This window comes from Vulpes lagopus, chromosome 18, assembly GCF_018345385.1.
Source record: "Vulpes lagopus strain Blue_001 chromosome 18, ASM1834538v1, whole genome shotgun sequence".
Lineage (NCBI taxonomy): Eukaryota > Metazoa > Chordata > Mammalia > Carnivora > Canidae > Vulpes > Vulpes lagopus.
In genome coordinates, this window is record NC_054841.1 from 31,696,984 (window position 1) to 31,708,358 (window position 11,375).

Below are 11,375 nucleotides of genomic sequence, written 5' to 3' on the forward strand. Positions count from 1 at the left end.
GGGTGAGGTTTACCAGGCACAGACCAGAGAAGGTGTTCCTGGTGAGGGTACACTACTCTATGAGTAGTCAAACTCATAGAGAAAGGAAGTAGAACAGTAGTTGCCAGGAGATGAGGGAAGGGGTAAAGAGGATTTCTTGTATAATAGGCACAGAGTTTCAATTCTGCAAGATGAAAAAAGCTGTGGAGATTTATAGTGGTGATGGTTGCACAGTGATATGTATATACTTAATACCACTCAACTGTACATTCTCCTTCTCCCTTTGCCCCCACCGACCTAAAATGAATAAATAAATCTTAAAAAAAGAGGCATATATAACAAACATTTGTTTAGTTTTAAATGTTTTGGTAGGCGCATTTCAATATAATTGGTTTCCTTTGTATCCTTAAATATTTTGTTTTATGAATTTCAAAACATTATTCTAAGAAAGAGGTCCACGTACTTCACCAGGTCTGCAATAAGTCCACACACACACACACACACACACACACAATAGGGGCCTCTGGGTGGCTCAGTTGACTATGCATCTGACTCTCGGTTTTGATCTCGGGTTATGATCACAGGGTCCTGGGATCAAGCCCCCAAGTTGGGTTCTACACTCAGTGTACAGTCTGCTTATCCTTCTCCCTTCCTCCCTGTCCCTCCCCCATACCTCCCCCACTGACACTCACTCTCAAATAAATAAATAAAATCTTTTAAAAATAAGAAAGAAAGAAAAAGAAATGAAGGAAGGAAGAAAGAAAGAGTAACAAGTATAATCTGACACGTAGTTGCAGTTATAGAGGGCTTTATTAAGTGTGGCTATATTCTAGGGGTCATGATCTGACTTGTGTGTCATGATACACAATTATCTGATAATAAATTCATGCAAGTAAAAGTTCTGACCAGATTTGCTTGTCTGGGTGATAAATGTACAGCGTGGTCCTCAGTCCTCTTCCACCCCACACATCCCCATTAAGAGCTGTGGCTCACCCTGGTGCTGAACCTCATTGAGTCAGAGCCAGGTTTCTTTGGGGACAGATATGCTATCTGTGGGGAAATGCATGTGTGGGTGGAAAAAATCCCTCGGGTTTTCTGATAGCACTCTCTTAACCTCAGCAGCTGCCCTTTCTCTATTCCTTGATAAACATTGTGAAAACAAAAATACTGGTACCCAAGAGGAGCTGGAGGAAAGGTGGTCACTGTTGCTCTTTCTGGAAAAGTAGAATTTGAGCAGACATATTCAAATAAGTGATTATGTTCATGATGAATCTATGGGGATGAATATAAATTCCAGTTGGGTTAGAAAGGGAAGGATTTCAAGCTAATGAGGGAGAAATGCCTAGCTATTCCTGAAATTCTTTTCCTCTTACCTCCTGGGGCTTCCTGACCACATTTCCCAGTGTCCCTGATGTGGGGTGGAACCATGGGATTTTGGTCTGATTAAAGGAAGTTTGGCAGATGTGAAATCCATCACTTCCAGGCTCAGCTCTTGAAAGCTTCCCACAGGCAGACATCCTCGTTGCTTTCACTCCCTTTGCTGCAATCTTGGTGGGAGGCCTATAATCGCAAGGGTCAGTGGAAGGACAATGGAGGCCACAGCATATCCCAGTTAAGGATGCATCTTTCCCATTAGCCCTGGGAGAGGCCTAGTCCTGCCTAGATCATGTGCTTGTTCTTGCATGAATCACTGTGGCCTGGGACATGAATGACTAGGTCATGATCCCATCCCTGGGGTGACAAATTGGCCCAGTCAGCCTCAAATCAGATGGAGTGTATTGGTTTCTCATCACTGCTATGATAATTTACCACAAACTTAGTGGCTTAAAATAACAAGTTTATTATCTTACAGTTCTAGAGGTCAGAAGTCTAAAATAGGAAACACTGGGCTAAAATCAGGGTTTTGGCCAGACAGCCTTCCTTTTAGAGGCTCTAAAGGACAATCCATTTCCTTGCCTTCTCCACCTTATAGAATACTCTTGTGTGTCATGGCTTGTGCCCAATTTTTCCACTTTTGAAGCCAGTAACATCCATGTCATGCTGTCATCTTTGTAGTTCAAGTTCTGTCTCCCTTCTTCCACTTAAAAGGACATGGTGATTACATTGGGTCCACTGGATAATCCAGAGGATTATAATCCCACTGGATAATCTTCCACATGAAAGTCAGCTGACCAGTGATCTTCATTCCTTCCACAGCCTTAATTCCCCTTTGCCTCCAATGTAACATATTTATAGGTCCCATGGATTGTTATATGGATATCTTTGGGGGACCATTATTCTGCATACTACATAGAGCAAACACAACTACAATGAGAAGAGAAAGGTGATTCCCCAATGGAAGGACTGCTGGATAGACAAGAAGCATATGTTGCCCTCTCCCACACTTCCAGATTTCTTTCTTTCTTTCTTTTTTTTTTTTTTTGGCAGAAGGACACACTTTATTGAGCCCCTCAAGCCTAGTTCTCCTTCTCCTGCACAGTCTTGGTTCCCCGGGGACGCCCAGTCCGGGGGGCAGCAATCAGACCCACTTTGCGGCCAGCAGGGGCATCTCTGCGGATAGTGGAGGGTTTGCCCATGTGCTGGGGTTGCCACCTCCAGAAGGATGCCGCACAGGACTCACGGCCACACCCGCACACGTGGCCAGCAATTCCTCTTCGCCTTGTACTTGTGGTAGGCACGCAGCCTTCGAATGGGCTTGTCAGTGCGGCCACCTCCGGCGACCACACCCGCCTCGGCTGTGTTGGCGGGAGAAATGACCTTCGTCGAACCCGACGGCAGCTTCACTCGGTCTTCTTGGTCTCCGGGTTGTGGGAGGTGACGGTCGCTAGTTCCCGGAGGCTCGGGCGAACTCGCCGCTGTGTCCAGGCTTCCCCAGACAGCGCACGGTGGGGCCCTGGCGCACAGCGCCCGCCGGGAGCACATGGCCCTGTGGGCGGCGATGAACCGCTCCGTCCGCTTAAACCGGCCGGGATCCCGGAAGGCGACCTTGGCGAGGGGTGCCCCGCGGCCGGGGCGTGGATGATGTCCTTCACGGTGCCCTTGACGCAGCCGTGCCGCTCGGCCAAGTCCACGGCGCGCAGACGCGCAGCGCCCTCGCGGTGCTCCAGGTGCGCGGAACCCGGAGCCGGGGCCCTTCCCCTGCCCACGGATGACGCGGCCCGTGGCGGTCCTCGTGCACTGCTGGCGGGGATGGATGTGAACTGGTGCAGCCACTCCGGAAAACTGTGTGCGGGTTCCTCAGGAGTTACAAACAGACCTGCCCTACGACCCAGCAATTGCACTGCTGGGGATTTACCCCAAAGACACAGATGCAGTGAAACCCCGGGACACCTGCACCCCGATGTTTCTAGCAGCAATGGCCACAATAGCCAAACTGTGGAAGGAGCCTCGGTGTCCATCGAAAGATGAATGGATAAAGAAGATGTGGTCTATGTATACAATGGAATATTACTCAGCCATTAGAAACGACAAATACCCACCATTTGCTTCGACGTGGATGGAACTGGAGGGTATTATGCTGAGTGAAATAAGTCAGTCGGAGAAGGACAAACATTATATGGTCTCATTCATTTGGAGAATATAAATAATAGTGAAAGGGAATAGAAGGGAAGGGAGAAGAAATGTGTGGGAAATATCAGAAAGGGAGACAGAACATGAAGACTCCTAACTCTGGGAAACGAACTAGGGGTGGTGGAAGGGGAGGTGGGCGGGGGGTGGGGGTGACTGGGTGACGGGCACTGAGGGGGGCACTTGACGGGATGAGCACTGGGTGTTATTCTGTATGTTGGCAAATTGAACACCAATAAAAAATAAATTTATTATTTAAAAAAAGTGCATCTTGGTGCACTTCATCTGTACCTTTATTAAGCACTTTTAGCAGATGTTTGTGATGTCCTATGTCACACCTTCTCAACTGATTTAGGCACACCTTTGACAGTCAGTTTTCATGCTTTGTCAGCATTCTTTATAAAGCTTACATGGAAACTACTCTGCTTTCTCAAAGACAATGGAAGTTCCCTTGGGCAAATTCAGGTAACTGGAAAGTGCAAGGGAGCTAATGCCCTGGGAGGGAGCAATGTTCATCTAATGGGGGATGGAATCAACAGTTAAATGCCACAGCCTCCATCCTCTGGTAGAACACTTCTGATGTGCTTTGTCCATGGTTCTTCAGAAGGTCCCAGTGGGATTGAGCCTCAGATGCCCACAGCAGTAACACACTTGTGTTGGCTTTTTGCCCTTCCCTGTTTTGTTCTCCCCACCCCTCACTCCTGCTTCCTGGGATCATCTCCCAGGCAGGCTACCCACACCCACGCCCTTCTTTCAGATCGTGCTTTTTTGGAGGAACCCAACTAAAACAGCACTTACCCCTCATGTTTTATGGAGAGTCAGTGATGCAGGGCTCAGCAGGGTAGAGCCTTGCTGGTACAATCCAGCACAGCTGGCTTATAGGTACCTGTTCTGACTGGCTGGCATCCAGTGGATTGGTTGGTGCCCATGTCATATAAGTCACCTCCCACTTATGAGATCTCTCAGTGCCATAACATAAATCACTGTCCCTGACATGTCCTTCTTGGCTGGTTATGAGTTTCTCATTCAAGACATGTGGGTATTGAATATAAATAACTTAAGTCATAGTCCTACTGGGCCATGTGCTAAAGTCTGTGTTCCATAAATGGGGAGAAAAGGTTATCCGAGGTGACTCCCCACTCCCCTCCTTCAGTTCAGGCTGAGGTCAGGGTTGTTTATTTGAATGCTGGCAATCACCCTGGGAATTTATTTAGGTGCCAAGGGAAACATGAGGACAGTGGACTCCAGAAAGATTGTGCTCCAAGGTACATAAGATAGCAGGCACAAACCCAGGAGAGGACACCAGGGGCTTGCCCTAGACACAACAAATGCCTGGTGACTTCTTGGTTGGCTAATGCAGACAGCATTTAATCTATGGGCCAGAGGGAGATGATGCAGAAGGCGGAGACACAGACTTCAAGAAGACTTTTGTAGTCTCTCTGTGGTCCAGCACCCACTATGCCCAGAGATGCAACATCTCTTATGAAACCTTGTCCCTCCTGCAGGTACTGGCAGAGCTAAGAATGAGGTCTTCGCACACTTAGCATGCCTGGCAGCCCCTTTCCCCATGTCAGGGAAGCTGAGTCTGAAATGAAGAGCTCCATATGGGAAGTTTAGGGGGAGAACTTTTGGGAACAAAATACTTTAGAGGAAGTAAGTGAGGGGGGGTTGGGCAGATTGGGAAATGGCTGTGATGCTGCCACTGTACAGGTTCAACCAAACCCACTCAGAGCTCTGGAGTTGGGTGGCCCTTCAGAGCTGTCTTGACAGGAAGCAACCCATCTTTGGACTCAGGCTACCCCCAGGAAGGGCACATAGCCCTGGTTAAGGTAGCCACCAGGGGCCAAAACCCCTGGCAATGGAGGCGGTGAGTTTCTTGGTCCTGAAGTGAGGATCTTGACAAGACACCAGAGCACCTGTTACAATTCCTGCATACCACTGCCCCCCTGGTCCCACAAAGGCCCTCACACCCTGACCCTCATCTTTAGTGACCTTCAGCTTCCCTGGAAACTGAAAGAGCTGCTTTTACTTTAAAGATGTTAGTGGCTGGCTACACATACAAAATAAATACAGGTTTGCATTTTAGTAAAATTATCCTGCCCGCCCTCAAATGGAATATTTTAGAGCCTTCAGAGCAATCAGGCTTGGTTCTATTTGATGTTCACATTAATGTTGACTTTAAGAATTAATATTAAATAGGGTGGGATAGTTTCCCATATGACAGATGAAAAAGCCAAGGTTTGGAGAAGGTAAAAAACAAAATGACTAAGAGAAGAGCCAACCTAGAGCCTAAGCCTCCTGACTTACTGTTTCCAGTCTGCAAGATAATTAAATACCTTGAGCTGTTCCATGTACACTTGTCAGGGAGACACACTGCCCCGCCCGCCCGCCCCCCCCCCCCCGCCCCCCCCCCCGCCCCCATGATCCTGGCCTCACTTCAGGGCTACTAGAAAGAATGGCAATCTAGAAAGAAACTTCTTTATAACGAGGAGAAGGCTCTGTTTAAATCCACATGCCATAGGAAGGAAGAAAGATGCCTGTTATACCTGTGGTACAAAATCCCTTTTCTCTGGGACAGTGGGGAGATTTGTGGATTTATCCCTGGAGGATACCAGGGAAGATCAGGGCATGAAGGTCAAAAAAAAAAGCTGAGCAGAAACGGGCTGTGCTTCAACTTGCTCCACAGTGAAGCAGAGCCTAGCCTCTGGGTGGTGTCCACCTCTGCATGCTGGCTGTACTCTGAGTCTTAAAGGCATTGCTGTCACAGAGGTGTCCTCGCTCAGTGACTGTGGAAGGAGGGGACTCCATTTCGGTGCAGGAAACCTGGTAAGGACTTGTGTGCGGGACTTGGGTCGAGACACCAGGACTCTCCCAGCTTCCCTTTCCTCACCTGAGAGGCAGATGGTGCTGGGAGAACCAGATTGAGACAATTGGGTGAATGGAGAGTTCTTTGAAGGGGTTAGGGAGCAGAATGGGAGAGTCACTAGATGTACTTTCCTGGGTGTTGGTGGCTAGATCTTTTAAAGCAAAACCACTGATTTAAAAACCCTTAAGTAAGAAGTTCATGTATGGATATTCCCAATGATTCTGATGTGAGGTCTGGCGATTATGTCAGCCTGGGTGTCCTGGAAACAAAGTTGTCTTAGACTGGCTGCTCTTTGCAGTTTCTCTCTTCTGCTCCTGTGGCCACCTCTGTGCGTCTTCTCTGCCACAGCAGACTCCATAGCTTTGTCACCAGAGTCCCCAACCTGGCACTGCATTTTACTCCCCCTTTTGTGCCCCACCCCCCGGCTAGCAGGCCTCTGGGGACTGGAAGAAGGACTCCGTGTAGGATGCAGAGAATGAGAGAAGCATCCCTGCTCATGGGAAAGCTAACCCGTAGACCAGGATCAGGAGGCTGATGGGGTGGAGGAAGAAGGCTCCGTGGTAAGGAGCAGGATGGGGATGAAGGTGAGGAGGAGGATGGAGATGAAGGTGAGAAGGAGGATGGGGATGAAGGTGAGGAGGAGGATGGAGATGAAGGTGAGAAGGAGAATGGAGATGAAGGTGAGGAGGATGGAGATGAAGGTGAGGAGGATGGGGATGAAGGTGAGGAGAAGGATAGAGGTGAAGGTGAGGAGAAGGACGGGGATGAAGGTGAGGAGGAGGATGGGGATGAAGGTGAGGGGACTAACACGGTTGCAGGCAAATGGGATGACCATGTTAACACTTACCAGGATGATCAGACAGCATGAAACGAAAAGTTAAAGGAGACAGACAGACACAGAGAGAGAGACCTGCTCACCTATATTCACTTTCCACTTCCCATGTCAGAATCTCAATGTGGTCACCTTGGTGTAGGGTCTGCACCCCACCCTGCAGGCAGTGCCACTGCAAAGGTGAGTTGCTGCCCATCACCCCCCAAAAAAATCACCATGTGAATGTGGGACAGGGCAGGAGGAGACAACGGAAGTTCCAAGGACCTGCTTTTTTCCTTAAAAATACTTTGAAAAGGAATTCTTTTTAGTATTTTTAATTTAAATTTAATATTTTTAACATCAGAAAATATATGTAGCACTTTTTACTTACTAGCTTATTTTTTTTTTGACGTATGCATATTTAACATCGCGTTAGGGTCAGCCACGCTTAATGACCTCCAGCAACCAAATAAGGCTTCAGAGCGCCTTCTGACCCACTTCTAACTTTACTTGTGGTGTGATCATGTTCATTACAATCTCAAGAGAAACACACACACACACACACACACACACACACACACCTTGTAAAAAGAGAAGCAAAACAACAAGAAGTCTTATTCCAAGCATTCCATGAACTTTTTTGTGTGTTTGTTGTAGAGGTCCATTTGAACCCCAGAATTAGCTTAAAGGTTATTTTAAGCCTAAGACTTTTGAGATTCAACAGATGCAGAAAAAAGCCTCCTTGAGCTTCCCATATCTGAGGAAAAGCTGCAATTTCTGGGAAATGAGGCTACTATAAATCTCCTAGGAGGGAAGAGTTTTATGAAGACGGGAATACCATTCACACCTGTAAAGACAAATGTTATCACAAAGTGCTTATCTCTCACCTGTTCTAAAAACTCATTCATCTTTCCTTTTTTTTAAAAAAAAGATTTTATTTATTCATTTATTTGAGAAAGAAAAAGTATAAGCTGGGGGAGGGGCAGAAGGAAAAGGAGAAGCAGATTCCTCACGGAGCAGGGAGCCCCATGCAGGACTCCATCTCAGGAATCTGGGATCATGACTTGAGCAAAGGCAGATGCTTAACTGACTGAGCCAGCCATGTGCCCCCTCCTAAAGAAAAGAGGCTTTCCTAAAGAAATCTACCTAAAGAAATCTAGAAGCCTTTCTCCTTCCTCCATTTCCTCTACTAAATTAGGTGCATAGGGATTTCACTTTAACCATTTGGTAAATCAGCTATTTTTTCTGTTGGCTCCTATATTCGTGGGAGACAAACCTTTTTTCTCCTTTGTCAGTTTAGTTCACAGGCCTCAGGTACTGAGCATAAGCGGGTGGAAGAAAAGTTTTTCCTCCCCTACAATATCCTTAGCTGTCCTGTAAGTGGTTGGTTTGTACAAGATGGTTTAAAAGGTCAAAGACAAGATCTCTCCCACTTTTATTTGTCACTGAAGTTGCTATTTATTTGTTTGGCCTGTTTGATATATGTGTGAAACAATGTCTAACAATTAGTTGGATTCTTATTTTGCTGAATTGTTCTAACAATAACAGCAGTAGCAACAACAAAAAGTAATCATATTGGATAATAATTATAGTATACTCCCTAAATGCCAGGCATCATTCCAGGCCTGTTGATTCACTTATTCTTACAACTCCATGATGTATATAGATGCATTAAAAAAAAAAAAAAAAAAGGCACAGAGAGGTCAAGTAAATCACCCAAGGTCACCCACCCAGAGGGCATCTCTAATGGCCAGTTGAGAAATCCTGACCTTATCTAGAAGCATATCAGAAACTAGCCTTAAGGATATCAGATTCTAAAACCTTAGAAGCCTCTTCTCTTTTCCTTATGACCTTCCCAAATCGTAGATGTACAATCCTTTCTGTTGTTCTATTTTTGAAAACATTTTCTTATTCTGGGTTTAAAGAGGAAGTGTTTTCTCTTCCCCCTTTGAATTCCAGGTTAGTCCCTTGTACTGTAGAATTTCCTGTCTCACTCTTCCTCATTCCTTTGTTTTGCTCTCCTCTTTTTAAGGGGGCCTATCTTTGTTTCTTTGTTCTGCCTGTATCTCCATACTGTTCTGGGAGTGGTTTACCTATGGTTTACCTTACCTCTAAGGCAAGAATGCCATGGAATAGACCAGTACACAACTATAATGTCATTTGGTTGTTGGAGTTGAATAATTTTATGCAGGCTATAAACTGCTTAACGGTGTGGGTATCACCACACTTTTCTCCACGAGAGCACAAAAAATACTTATTGAATTGCACTGCAATGACAAAGCATGTGGGGAATGAAGTCACCAGAATAGGGCTGGCTTTTGGAGAGTCCTGGAGAAGGGGATGGGTAAGGCTCAGGTATCACAACAAATGATCACTGAGTTCACTCAAATTCCGGGCTGGGCATTCAGCTACAACCTGGAATAATTCAACAATGCTAAAGTGTGAACTTTATTTACTCATGTATGAATGGATGCAGTCAGTCAACTTGTCATTCCATTCAATAAGCAGCCTTTTAGGTGTTTGGAATCACCTGGGATTTGGAGAAGCAAAGATAAAGAAGACTGTGGGCTTACCCTGAAGAATTTACAGCTGTAAAGGGAAGATCGATAAAGTAACAGGTAGGAAACACATACAATAACCCAGGTGAAAATTCGATTCAAGAGTCTGAATCCTCCATGAAACCCAAGGACAATTCATAATCAAACAAACATTTGTTTTGTTCTTTAGTTTCATAATCCGTACCTAAAAGCCTTGGTTAAATGACTTTGCTGTTAATAAGCCATCATTCTTTGTTTCTTCATGAAGTGGTGGCCCAGTTGTCTTTCCCCCTTTATCTATATGTAACACTATTTAGAAATAAGTGGGAAACAAAGTGAAAGGGCGAGAGAGAGACACAGAGACAGAGTGAAGGTCTAATATAATAGCATACTGACCTGCAAGGTAACAGAGGTTCTTTCTCCAAGCTCCAGGACTTTTCCCATTATACAAAACCTTTGATTGTTATATTCATGGTGATTTTATATTCACAGCAATACAGTTGCTGCCCTGAGTCTCTCGTGGATTTTCTAGCTGAGTGAGGAACTTCGTGCTGCAATAACCCCAAGCCAAGTCGAGCTCTCCCTGGGGAGCAAAGAGAATGAACTCCAGGAATGCCATACCACTGATGTTTCCATCACTTCAATCTGGAAAGTTCATCATTGGTGATGATGGAAAGAAGATTCTCGTCTAAGCTGCACCTTCGACCGTGAAAGCAGCATGGAATCTTCCTTAAATGATTGTATGACTGTACTAAGCCAGAGCAAACCGCAAAGGATGAAGAGCATCCATCTGGATTAAGGGAGACTTAAAGGAGCCAAGGCCAATTTTTTTTTTCACTTGCTTTGGGTGGAATTGTGTCAGCCTCCACTCTCTGGTTGTCAGGAAGAGGAAGCTTTTGCCACCAGATGTTTTCTCAGAAGAGAACGGGTTGAATGCATAAGGAAACCGTAATGATAAAATGAATTTAAAGCTTTTTATCATTAAGCTATAGAAAAGAAGAGGTATAAAAGGACATTCAATATGGCAAGATGAGTTACATTCCATGTAGCAAATGTTTTATGGTTGGATTCAGGATGAAAGGAGTCAAGATACTCAAAGCACTTAGTGCCAGCTCATAGGAAATATTATTACATATTAAGTATTTTTCTTTTTTTAAGATTTTATTTATTTATTCATGAGAGACACAGAGAGAGGGAGAGGCAGAGACACAGGCAGAGGGAGAAGCAGGCTCCCTGCAGGGGGCCCCACGTGGGACTCCATCCCAGGTCCCCAGGATCACGACCTGAGCCAAAGGCAGATGCTCAACCACTGAGCCACCCAGGTGCCCCCTTGTATACCCTTCTATATTAGTTTTCTATGGCCACTGTGACAAATTACCATGAGTTTAGTGGCTAAAACCAACACAATTTATCATTTTACAGTTCTGCAGGTCAGAAAAGATAACCTGAGGCATAATAAAAATTTTAAGAGTTGGAGCAAAAATGAGTTCAAATTGAGCAGTGCCAAACCAGAAGTGGGTAGAGGTGCTCTATCACAGGAACGAGGAGAAACATTATTTCTCTTTTGTAGAGAAAAAGTGGAAGCAAAGCAAGAACATTATTTGATTGGCAGTGG

The 11,375-nt window shown here is 45.5% G+C and overlaps 1 long non-coding RNA gene and 1 pseudogene across 2 annotated transcripts; one reads left to right on the plus strand and one right to left on the minus strand.

Annotated features, from left to right (window-relative positions):
* Window positions 1-2,393: 2,393 nt before the first annotated feature.
* LOC121477865 lies at window positions 2,394-4,351 on the minus strand (annotated as a pseudogene).
* A 1,756-nt stretch (window positions 4,352-6,107) lies between these two features.
* LOC121477773 lies at window positions 6,108-11,000 on the plus strand. Of its 2 annotated transcripts, none has more exons than XR_005984368.1 (3): window positions 6,108-6,372; window positions 9,729-9,841; window positions 10,253-11,000. It is a non-coding gene; the product is annotated as an uncharacterized LOC121477773 (long non-coding RNA). The 2 variants fall into 2 exon arrangements; XR_005984369.1 differs by having other exon boundaries at window positions 9,732-9,841.
* Window positions 11,001-11,375: the final 375 nt, after the last annotated feature.